Below are 12,045 nucleotides of genomic sequence, written 5' to 3'. Positions count from 1 at the left end.
TAAGCACAGGGCAAGACCGGCTCGACAGTGTCGGTCTGCTTAGGAAAAAAGCACACATTGGACGGCCGCCGTCGAGGCGGGACGCTCAGAATCTGCTGCTCAACTCCTTTTTCTTTTGAGATCAATAGTCGTGAGTGTTGTCGCGCAATGGGCCAAAACCGTGCATAGATGCCAAAGTTCGTTCTTGACATTCACATAGTCGAGCCGTTTACATGGCACAGTGTTGTCAGTCTCTTCAACTGCCCCCCTCCCTCCCTGAAAGCCTCGTTTACGGTCTGCAAAAAAGAAAAAAAAAAAAAAAGGCAGCATTATTTTCTACAGAAGTTCACCAGTCGCCTTAACCAGGGAGAGCCGTTCCAGTATTATAAGAGTAGAAGATGTCGTCAGTCAGTGATGTGTGCCAAGTCCAGGTTCAGTTCTGTGTGCCGTTAACCTCCCGTCTGTTTGGGTTTCAGTCCTCCTCCATTTCACCCACAGAGCAGGAAGACGGAGCGTAAAAATCGAAGGTTCGAAGGATGCCGGGTTGTTGTCTCCCAGGCTAACTGAGGTTATTAGAAACAGGGCCGCGTGGAGAGGCATCTTATTGGAATAGCGACAGGGGAAATAAAGAGCTTGTTGGCTTGAGAGGAAGAGGTCGCGTCTGCAGGTCCGCGCAGGAAAAAACAACAGCCTGAGCTGAGATGAAGGAAGCACAGCTTTCATTAGATCCAGACCCAGACGTTATTTTTCTGATTGTGTGGAAGTTATCCGGCAGGATCTCTTCTTAATGCAGCACACGTCGACAAACAGCCATAACTGCACGTCTAAGAGCTGAACAGAACAATTAAAGATCCAACAGGCTGGACCTACAGTGGGGCCTGAAAAGTTTACACACCTCTACTCAGATCCAGGTTTTTATGTTGAAATAAAACACATTTCTGTACAAAATGGATGTTTAGTATAGAGCTCAACCTATCTAAGCAAAAATATAAAATGGAAAGGAATCCTGCAAAGATTAACGTTCTTCTGATTGAACCCAATAACAGCCTTTTTTATGTTCGTTAAATATCTGAGGGTAGGAGAATATTTTGAAGCTATTAAAGTTAGAGATGGAGCAATTCTGATTTTTTTAGGCCAATGTTGATACTGATTATCTGACAGCAGTCGAAATGATGTGCTGCCAATTCTTTATGCTGATATTGATAAATAAAACACGAGGGGGATTTACCATTTGGCAATACTAGGCAGTTGCCTAGGGCCCCATAAAAGTCTGTTTACATGTATGGTTAATACAACTTTTTCTTATTTGTGCACATTAATTATGTTTTTTTTTTTTTTTTTTTTACTTTCTCTAAAATGCCATCAGAACGCTTATAATAAGTGTGTCTCAGCCCCCCCTTCAGTGTCCACCATATTGGATCAGTCCATTTGCTGCACATGTTCAAAAAGGTCCAAACAGGCAACAGCAAACCATTTGAAAACAAACGATGCAAAGAGCAGTGTTGCCAACTTAGCGCTTTTGTCGCTTTATTTAGCAACTTTTCAGACCCCTCTAGCACTTTGATTACAAAAAAGCGCCTAACGGCAAATCTAGTGACTACTGTCTGCTGCTGTAGACTTTAGCGACAACATCTAAACGCAGCGAACTCTGCTCTCAAGAGCGAGTAGATTGGTAACCCCGCCTCCTGCTCTTCTCTATCTTGTCTGCTGTCATGATTCATGCAGCTATTATTTCATCCAGATGAAAAATGGAGAAAAGAGAAGCAGATCATGGCTTGTCTACAGTGAAAAGAAGGACTAGGTTATTTACTTTTGCCATCGCCTTTTTGGAAAAACAGGAAGGACCAATCAGCTAAGTGGAAAAAATCTTTCATTCCTTTTGAGACTAACCCTAGAAGGGAAAACAACAAGAAAATGGACATGCATTGGCTTTACATGATCTCAAAGAGGCCTTGAGTCTGACCAATCCAGAGGTTTCTGCCAAGTTCCGGCTGTATAGTAAATGTGACGACAATCCTTCATTATGTTCATAGATGTCCGAGGAAGTGGACAGTCAAAACAGAAGGCTGTTCTTCCAAGGAAAACTATCCCAGTTTGACTTTAGGTGGTTAAAAACATGGTGAAGGCAGCATAAATTAACGTCACACCCATTCTGAAGCACGTTAGTAGCAGCAGCATGCTTCAAAGCTGCTTCAGGTTGCTAGTATACAGGGGATGATGACAACTAATCAATAAGACCCAAAAACCCTTTAGCCTTCTGCTAGGAAACTGAAATGGATTCAACATGACAGCAGCCTGTAGGCATACGATTAAAGAGGATTGCTTCCTAATCTGACTGATTTTAAAGCCAGGTATACACTGTACGATTTTTTTACCCTTTTCGGGCCGATTCTTCAGTCGTGCAGGAATTTTTAGATCGGGCCGACTTTCAGCCTGATAGTGTGTTGTATAGTGTACAGGTGGTAACGAGGGGCGAACAGCCACACACGATCACCTTCTGATCAGGAATCATGAGGTCAGTAGAAAATTTAGAATGTTTGAAATTCACTCGGCCGTTGTATGGTGTTCGTGGGCAAATCGGTCAGTGCGCAAACAAGGATTCTTCTTCTTCCTGTTAGACGAAAACACAGAAGCACGCGTGGAAAATGAAGTTCTTTCTGTAAAATTGACAGACCGTAGTAGCCACGTTTGCTCAGCCATGTCTTCGTCCAAATACGTCGTCTCCTTTTCTTTTTAGGGCTTTCAGCACAAAATTGCACAAATAGCCAAGGCAGCGCATTTCTCTCTAGTGAGCTTCATATTCCTCTTCTACTCGTTTGGCTTCCGGATACAGGTGCTGGTCATAAAATTAGAATATCATGAAAAAGTAGATTGATTTCAGTAATTCCATTTAAAAAGTGAAACTTGTATATTATATTCATACATTACATACAAACTCATATATTTCAGATGTTTATTTTGTTTAATTTTGATGATTACAAATGACAACAAATGAAAATCCCAAATTCATCATATCAGAAAATTAGAATATTACTGAAGACCAATAAAAACAAAGGATTTATAGAAATGTTGGCCAACTGAAAAGTATGAACATGAAAAGTATGAGCATGTACAGCACTCAGTATTTAGTTGGGCCTCCTTTGGCCTGTATTACTGCAGCAATGCGGCGTGGCATGGAGTCGATCAGTCTGTGGCACTGCTCAGGTGTTATGATAGCCCAGGTTGCTCTAATAGTGGCTTTTAGCTCTTCTGAATTGTTGGGTCTGGTGTATTGCATCTTCTTCTTCACAATACCCCATAGATTTTCTATGGGGTTAAGGTCAGGAGAGTTTGCTGGCCAATTAAGAACAGGGATACCATGGTCCTTCAACCAGGTACTGGTAGCTTTGGCACTGTGTGCAGGTGCCAAGTCCTGTTGGAAAATGAAATCTGCATCTCCAAAAAGTTGGTCAGCTGCAGGAAGCATGAAGTGCTCTAAAACTTCCTGGTATGTGGCTGCGTTGACCCTGGACCTCAGAAAACACAATGGACCAACACCAGCAGATGACATGGCACCCCAAACCATCACTGACTGTGGAAACTTTACACTGGACTTCAAGCAACGTGGATGAAGTGCCTCTCTTCTTTTCCTCCAGACTCCGGGACCTTGATTTCCAAAGGAAATGCAAAATTTACTTTCATCAGAGAACATGACTTTGGACCACTCACCAGCAGTCCAGTCCTGTTTCTCTTTAGCCCAGGCAAGACGCTTCTGACGCTGTCTGTGGTTCAAGAGTGGCTTGACACAAGGAATGCGACAGCAGAAACCCATGTCTTTCATACGTCTGTGTGTGGTGGTTCTTGAAGCACTCACTCCAGCTGCAGTCCACTCTTTGTGAATCTCCCCCACATTTTTGAAGGGGTTTTGTTTCACAATCCTCTCCAGGGTGCGGTTATCTCTCTTGCTTGTACACTTTTTTCGACCACATCTTTTCCTTCCCTTTGCCTCTCTATTAATGTGCTTGGACACTGAGCTCTGTGAACAGCCAGCATCTTTAGCGATGACCTTTTGTGTCTTGCCCTCCTTGTGCAAGGTGTCGATGGTCGTCTTTTGGACAACTGTCAAGTCAGCAGTCTTCCCCATGATTGTGTAGCCTATAGAACTAGACTGAAAGACCATTTAAAGGCTTTTGCAGGTGGTTTGAGTTAATTAGCTGATTAGAGTGTGGCACCAGGGGCCATCAATTTTGAACCTTTTCACAATATTCTAATTTTCTGATATGATGAATTTGAGATTTTCATTTGTTGTCATTTGTAATCATCAAAATTAAACAAAATAAACATCTGAAATATATGAGTTTGTATGTAATGTATGAATATAATATACAAGTTTCACTTTTTAAATGGAATTACTGAAATCAATCTACTTTTTCATGATATTCTAATTTTATGACCAGCACCTGTAGATAAGTCCGAGTAGCGCCATCTCACTGCGGAGCTAAGTCGCACGTGTGAGCCGGTAGATCGCATCAGAGCGTCGGGTCACATAGTGCGAGAACAAATATCGTGAGCTGAGAACTTTTAAACTCTACGGTTTCATCGTAAAGTGCGAGCTATAGCTGCGTGCAACAATAAAAAAAAATCGTAGTGTATGCCCGACTTGAGTAGAGCTAAACACCTAAACTAGCTTCTTAATACGGATTTTGTGCTAACTAGCTAGTTTAGCAAACAAAGCCGGAGTCTATTTTCTCCCCCCTTGACGAATCCTCACCTCGATGCTTTCGTTTAATGTTAGCCACTAGAGATACAATTCAAACAATAAAATGTAATCTATATATCAAATGTTTGTGAGCTGTTGCTACGTGCAACAATTGAAAAAATCGCACAGTGTATGCCCGGCCTAAGGTGTTAATGCAAAGAAAAAGAGCTCATGTTGAGCTTATCCAGCCTTTAAAAACCTTTGGTACTCTGATATAATTATAATTAGTGTTGCGGCAATGCCATTTTTTGCCCGATACCCGATACCTGGCTGTGCAGTATCGGCCGATACCGATACTATCTATTTGAAATTGGTGTGTGAGTGTATATATGAAGAACTGCATACTACTTAGATGTAAAATAATTGCCATCATGGCTTTGTCAAGCTGCTGCCTACCTTTGTGAAGCAGGAAAAAGACTTAAACAAAGTGAATCCAGTAGAACTTTTTATTGCCGATCCGTATCGGTGCCCTATTTGTTGGTACTCGCCGATATCGTTACCATCATTTTAGTGCTGGATCATGGCCTTGTCCGATACTGGTATCGGCATCGGTGCAACACTAGTTAATTATATTAATAAATATAGTATACTAATGATAATAAAGTTGAGTTTTGGTGTGTAAACCCTACATATCCACTGTACAGCTGATTATTTCACACCTTTCCACTCACTTGCACAGTATTTTCATTTACTCGTGGAGGCTAGATGTTTAGCGCTGTTCCAGACCTGTTAAAGTCCAAAAACTCTTATAACGCGCTGCCAAAATGCACCACTTGCACACAGCCTGAAGTCGCGCAGTTCTTTCATGAAGCATCTCGCCTTTGTTTCACCGTCGAAGCACAAGAGGGTCGTAGGAAGCCGGGCTTGCGTGGAGCGGCTCGCCTCAGGGGCTGTCATCGCTGATGCTCGTTGTAATCTTCTATCTTGTCACTGTTCACTTCTCTGTTCTCTTTCTTTCTTAATTATCTTAAGTGCTATTTATCAAATACTGAAATCTGAAAGGACAAAAAAAAATCAAAGTTGTTGTTTCTTTGCATTATGGCTTATGTCAACTTTTTTGAGGAGAAAAATGTTTTGTGTGTTCTCTTTCCGTGGCGTAAAAAAAGAGCTTGTTGTCTGTAAAGAACAAAGAAAAAGAAAAAAAAATCTGATTTTTTTGTTGTTGCCGTTGTTGCTTTTGTTAATTTTGACTCTCAAAATGGTTTTTCAGTAGTTTCAGAGTTATTGTCTTGAGAGAAGCCAAAGTCAATGCATTTCAGTGGATCCTGTAAGCGTGATGTATGTTTGTTTGACAACATTTGGAAATCTGTCACTGGATGGGATTTAAAAAGTACAAAAAAAATGCAGGCTTTCTATTTCTACAACTGATTGTACTTATGCATTTTGTACCAGTGGAATTTTTTATACTGGAGATTAAAGGATACAAGAAAAAAATCTTAGAAAAAAAAAACGCTGTCTGGCCTGGTGATGTGGCCTGACCCTGACTGGTCCCCGAGTTTGATTTCTAGCTGGCGTCAAAAGAGTTGGCTTTTGATATAAGATTTTCTAAAAGATCTTTGGCTTTATTTCTTTCACTTCTTTTTCCTCACGTTAATGTTTATTTCTTTTTTTTCTTTTGTTTTGTTTCAAGTAAGGAGGCTAGGTGAGTGTCAGATTTTTCATTTTTATTTCAACAGTTCTAGTAAGTTTGTCTATACAGCAGCGGTAAGTTTCATTTGACCTCTGTATTGTGTCGTCTACACGATAAGACAATTATAGAAAAAGAAAGAATAGAAGTATTTAGTCACCTTCAGTGGATTAATGTATTAGTTTAATAAAGAGATCAACTAATTAGACACTTTTTGCTTTTAGCTGTTTAGAGTTTTTCCGGTTTCTCTGTCCTTCTCTGTGAACTAACTGTGTAGCTGAAGCAGTCAGAATTATTTTTGTAAACGTATGTTCTTGTGTGATGCAGTTTTTTGCTTCTGTCTCCTATATTAAACCATTTTTCCTAATACTTGTCTCTCTCTGTGTTGTTATGTTCCCGTGGCCGTCTGATGTTGTACTGTATCACAACCTCTCCTCGCCATCTTCCGTTTCTCTCTTCCTTTCTTCCACTTGTTTTCATGTTTTCTGTTTGGACCACATAGTAAAGTTGACTCCATCCTCAATGACAACTCACTATGCTGTTCTCACTAAACATAGTAAATATACATCCAACTGTTTGTATGTATATTACTGTGTAGCCCAAGCTGCTGCGCGACAGTCAGAAAAAAAAATCATCTCATATCTTGTAAACGGTAATTAAGATGCTAAAACAAATCTTAATCTGAGTTAAATAAATAAAAACTGGTTTTCCTAGCATAAAGGTATACTTTCTTATTTTGGGAAATTCACTTGGACATTATGCTGGTAAAGATTCTCAATCATCCAGGTCATAGTCATTCCAAAAATAGTTAGAAAACAATCCACTGGACTTTATTTCCAAGTTTGAAGATGTTCCGCTTCCCATCCAGAAATCCGCTATCATTGCACCCCTTTACAGAGGAACAGAAGACATCGCCTATTCAGCCAGGCCAACAATTCCCTTTAAAGTCGTAGGGAAGTTATATTTAAATGTCAAATCATTCTGGCTCAAACATGTATATAAATTTACTCTTTATCAGACCATAAAATCAGGGACTTTTCCGTTATTAGCCTGAACACTTAAATTCAGCCAATCATATATCAATGGTCATCTGTCAATCAAATTGTTTCGCTCATAGCATCTTGATTCACATGTCGCAGCTAATATACGCAACGGTTGAAATAAGAACTCAGAATAATTTCCTTTCCCATTGAGTTCCGTTCCAGTGTTCACGGGGATGGACGTCTGTGTCTTCAGCAGGCGTAGAGCTAACAGAACTGGCAGCGTTGCGAGGCAAGGGCTCAAACATGTACGGCTGGAAGCCTTCTACACCAAACCAAGCTTCTGCCGCCCTGGCGTCCTCTTCCACAACATCTTCGTCCCCGCTTTCCTGGAGACTCATCCATGACCTCCGACACTAAACTCTCCTCCTCTTGCATGTTTCCTCTGTCCATAGCGTTCCTTGACAGCGTTGTTTCTAAGTCACCAATTTAGTGCTACTTGGTCCCAATGGAATTTCCCATTGGGAACCTGCTAGCACTAAGTTGCTAACTGGTTAGCAAGATGCTTCGAAGAAACCGGTCAAAACCAAAAAGCTTGCAAACCTTCCGCCACAACAATCCCACCCCCTTGATAAACAACCAGTCAGATTCACTTTATTCACTCGCATAACGTGGTGCACGACTCGGGAGAATTCGGAACTGCAACGGTTGAAATGTCCGCTTCCCTACGACTTTAACTAAGGTGACCAGATTTCTGAAATCCAGTTTCGGGACATTTACAGCTTGTACATTAAAACAAGTACATTTTATCAAGATGACATTAGGAAGTGGGGACACTAACAGTTTTACTTATTTTTCCAAGTGTATTAATATTTAAACAACAAAAATCAATTGTAAAAGCCAGGAATATATCTCTTACCACTGATTTATATCTGATTTATATCTCTTACCACTGATATTTTCTTATTTTCTTAAAAAGGTTTTAATTATTCTACAAGTATATTAGAATAATCTAGTCCAGGTTTCATGTTTCTAGGTGTTGTAGTTTTAGCGCCATACCACTTCTAGTATGACATGGAAACTAAAAAAGAGCTAAAAAGTCTTTATTATGGTTTCACAAATCCTAACCCTGGTTTTAATTATTCTACAAGTAGTTTAGAGTAATCTAGTCCAGGGTTTACATCTATAGCTTTTGTAGTTTTTTATTTAGTGTAGATTAAAATGCTGAAGGTAGAGAAAAATTAAATGGAATCGCCCTTTATTCATTCCCTAAATCGGAAGCCAAGTTCAGCTTCGTAGATAGATCCCCATCAGTTGTGTCGGGTTGTGAAAGCGAACTTCCGCACTTACTTCTTCGTCTGTTTAAAAAGTGGTGCGCTCCTTTTCTTCTTTATGTTTTAATGGTAGCCAAGATCCGTAAGGATCATTACAGTACAACAGGCGGAGCACTATTTTCCTCATCTTAATGTTAACAGCAGCGCAAAATGCTACCGTAACAGCTGTTTTTGCGCGCAACAAGCTCACGCGCTTTTCTACTGTAATAACAGTCTACACGCAACATTTCCCCCTCATTCATAAAACGGTAAAATCAGAGACATTTCCGGGGACAGCTTTAGGCGGGGACAGGTGGCCCAAAACGAGGACTGTCCCCGGAAATCGGCAAAGTCTGCCATTAGAGACCCCCCCATTCAAAGACATAGACCGGTATCGGAAGACAAACGACCCCCATTCCAAAGGGGTGGACCTGTTCGTCCGTTTCAGTTTGGATGTTTTCTAAACAAAAACAAGGCTTTGTTGGCTACCGAATAAGAGCCTTGAACTCAGCACTATTTCTTACATTTTGAATTAAAAAAGTTTCCTAGATGGGAAGCGAAACGTCTTTAAACTTGGAAACAAAGTCCAGTAGATTTTTATTTCTTACATTTTTGGAACACTTGAATATTTTCTAGCTTTGTTAATTACCTCTGAAGCCTTTTTAAAACTCTGAAACATACACATAACCAAATGCGAGATATTTTTTTTTTTTATGCTCTACGACAAACTTGGATTTCAGGCTACTGCTAGTGCCAGACTTGCTAGCGTTAGCTAAACCAGGTTACTATTTATTTTTTTTTAAACACCTGTTTGTAACAATCAGAAATTAAACATTGATTTCATGAGAGCTAATCCCAAGATGTATAATATGCATCTGCCAAAAAATATTAACACAGTTTTTTTTTTTGTTTTTTAAATAAAAGTTAGCCATGTAGCTAGCTTAGATTCTCACTTATTAGCTCATGTTAGGTGATAAAAGTTCAATTAAAAGCAACTGGACTTGCTGTTATTCTGTATGAGAAGAATTTAAAACAAAACAAAAAGAAATACCTCTGAGGAGCATTAAAACGTTTTTTTAAAAAGTCCAGCTGTAGTTTTTTAACCTAGCTTAGCGTGCTACTGTTAGCTATATTGGTGTAATTCTACTCTGTCAAATCTGGAGAGCTTTTATTATTAACAATAACTTAATCACAAATTCAGTCACTTGTTAAAGTAAATCGCTTTAGAGATACAGCTTCTCAATTTGCCATAGTTATGTCTTTCTTTTTCTTTTCAACTTTGAAAAGTAGGCAGTACAAAAAAATAACGGACATACTTGGCAAACACTGCAAACAGTTCATTGCAAAGTATATCACATAGTTAACAGTTATTTAAAATAAAGGAAAAGGAGCTCTGCCTTTCATTAAAAACACAGATAGAAAATAGAATCTATGAAACAAGGATTAAAGATATTTTGTTTTTTTCACACTTTTCACTCTTAATAGTTCAGTTTAATTCAGTTTTTTATAGCACCAATTCACAACACATGTCAATTCAAGGCACTTTACAGTTCACCAGATCATACAGTCAGATTAATTCACAGTTTTCTATCTAAGGAAAACCAATTGATTGCATCGACTCATTGACTAGAAGGCAATCCCTCACACTAAGCATGCTTGTAGCGACAGTGGAGAGGAAAAACTCCCTTTTAACAGGAAGAAACCTCCAGCAGAACCAGACTCAGTGTGAGCGGCCATCTGCCGAGACTCAAGGAGACTGAAACAGATTTCAAGTTTAAGCTATACACATAAATTTTGCAGTAGGTGCGACATTTTTTACATAAACTTGTGTATTTCCCAAACTTATGAAATATACCTTGTTTTGAAATCCATAAAGCATTCCTGCTTCCATCCAGGTGAGGACTCGTATTTACCTGCTGATCTGCAGATTGGTTGTTGATGCAAGGAGAAGGTCGAACCTTTTTTTCCGGGCGTATGAGGAATTGGCCCACACCCTACGGCTTCCTGCGCTGTCCGCTGTCCTGGGCGAGACATGTCCACTGTTTGTTCAATCTGTGTCCAATCCACTCCCGTGCTGTCTCACTGTCACAACTGCATCCCCAGTAGAGAAGAAAAAGGAAAGAGAAGTCAAAGGTCAAGGGTTTTCACCTTTCACACAGACACTGACCAGACGTGCGTTGAAATAAAAGCTGTTGCTTTTGAGATGTTTACTGACCTCAGAGGGACGACTTTAGGGTTAAAGTCTTCAAATATGAGAAGGCATGGCTGCTTTTCAGGACTGGTTTGTCTTGAATCGATCTGTTCATTTGAAAGTAGCTTTAAATTCTGATCTTAAACCAACCTGTTAGAAATACACACATTAAGGAACAGCCTCTCCTATAACCAGTCTTCTCTGTGTGTTATTAAATATTGATTATGTGCTGCCCCCAGCCAACCTATGGACAGATGCAGCTCATTTTTAAGGCCTTTAATGATGGACGTCGTTTGGTGTTTCTTCCTTATTAAATAAATACTTTGATAAGCCACAGATAGGAGTGTTATACACCATGTAATATGAAGAATTGAAGGCCTTCTTGGAGCTTAAGTGGGTTCAGTTTAAGAGAAATGGGTTCTGGATGCATCCATTGAAGATAACCCACATCCTTCCTAAATATCCCAAAATATGTCACACCTTCAGTCTAACTCTCTTAGAAAATGACTTGAATCAATAAAAAGGGCCGTAAATAATAGAGATTTCTGAGGAATACTCACTGTTTCCACCGATTTTCTGTCTCAGACCAAATAAAAGTTCTGCTGATGGCTTTAGATCATCATAGCAATGGCCTAGTTAAAGTCCAGCCTAAAACCAACAGAGAATCTGAGGGTTAGCAGATGTTCTCCATGTAATCTGAGTTTGAGCTGTTCAACAAAGAAGATGTAGATGTTCACACAGGAGGGGGATTTACCGTTAGGCAATACTAGGCAGTTGCCTAGGACCCCAGGTTCTTGGGGACCCCATACAAGTCTGTTTACATGTATAGTTAATACAACTATTCCTTATTTGTGCACATTAATTATGTTTTTACCAAAAATCCTTTCGCTAAAGGGCCAATAATAAGTGTGTCTCAGCCCCCCCTTCGGTGTCCACCATATTGGATCAGTCCATTTGCTGCACATGTTCAGAAAGATCCAAACAGGCAGCAGCAAACCATTTGAAAATAAATGATGCAAAGAGCAGTGTTGCCAACTTAGCGCTTTAGTCGCTATATTTAGCAACTTTTTAGACCCCTCTAGCACTTTGATTACAAAAAAGCGCCTCGCGCTAAAACTAGCGACTTTTTTCTGCTACTGGAGACTTTGGAGACAACATCTAAAAGCAGCTAACTCTGCTCTCCAGAGTGAGTAGATTGGTAACCCCGCCTCCTGCTC

This window comes from Cyprinodon tularosa, unplaced genomic scaffold (assembly GCF_016077235.1).
Source record: "Cyprinodon tularosa strain WSP-4 unplaced genomic scaffold, ASM1607723v1 ctg216, whole genome shotgun sequence".
NCBI lineage: Eukaryota > Metazoa > Chordata > Actinopteri > Cyprinodontiformes > Cyprinodontidae > Cyprinodon > Cyprinodon tularosa.
The sequence above is the reverse complement of the archived record's forward strand: the minus strand, read 5'-3'. Positions refer to the sequence as shown.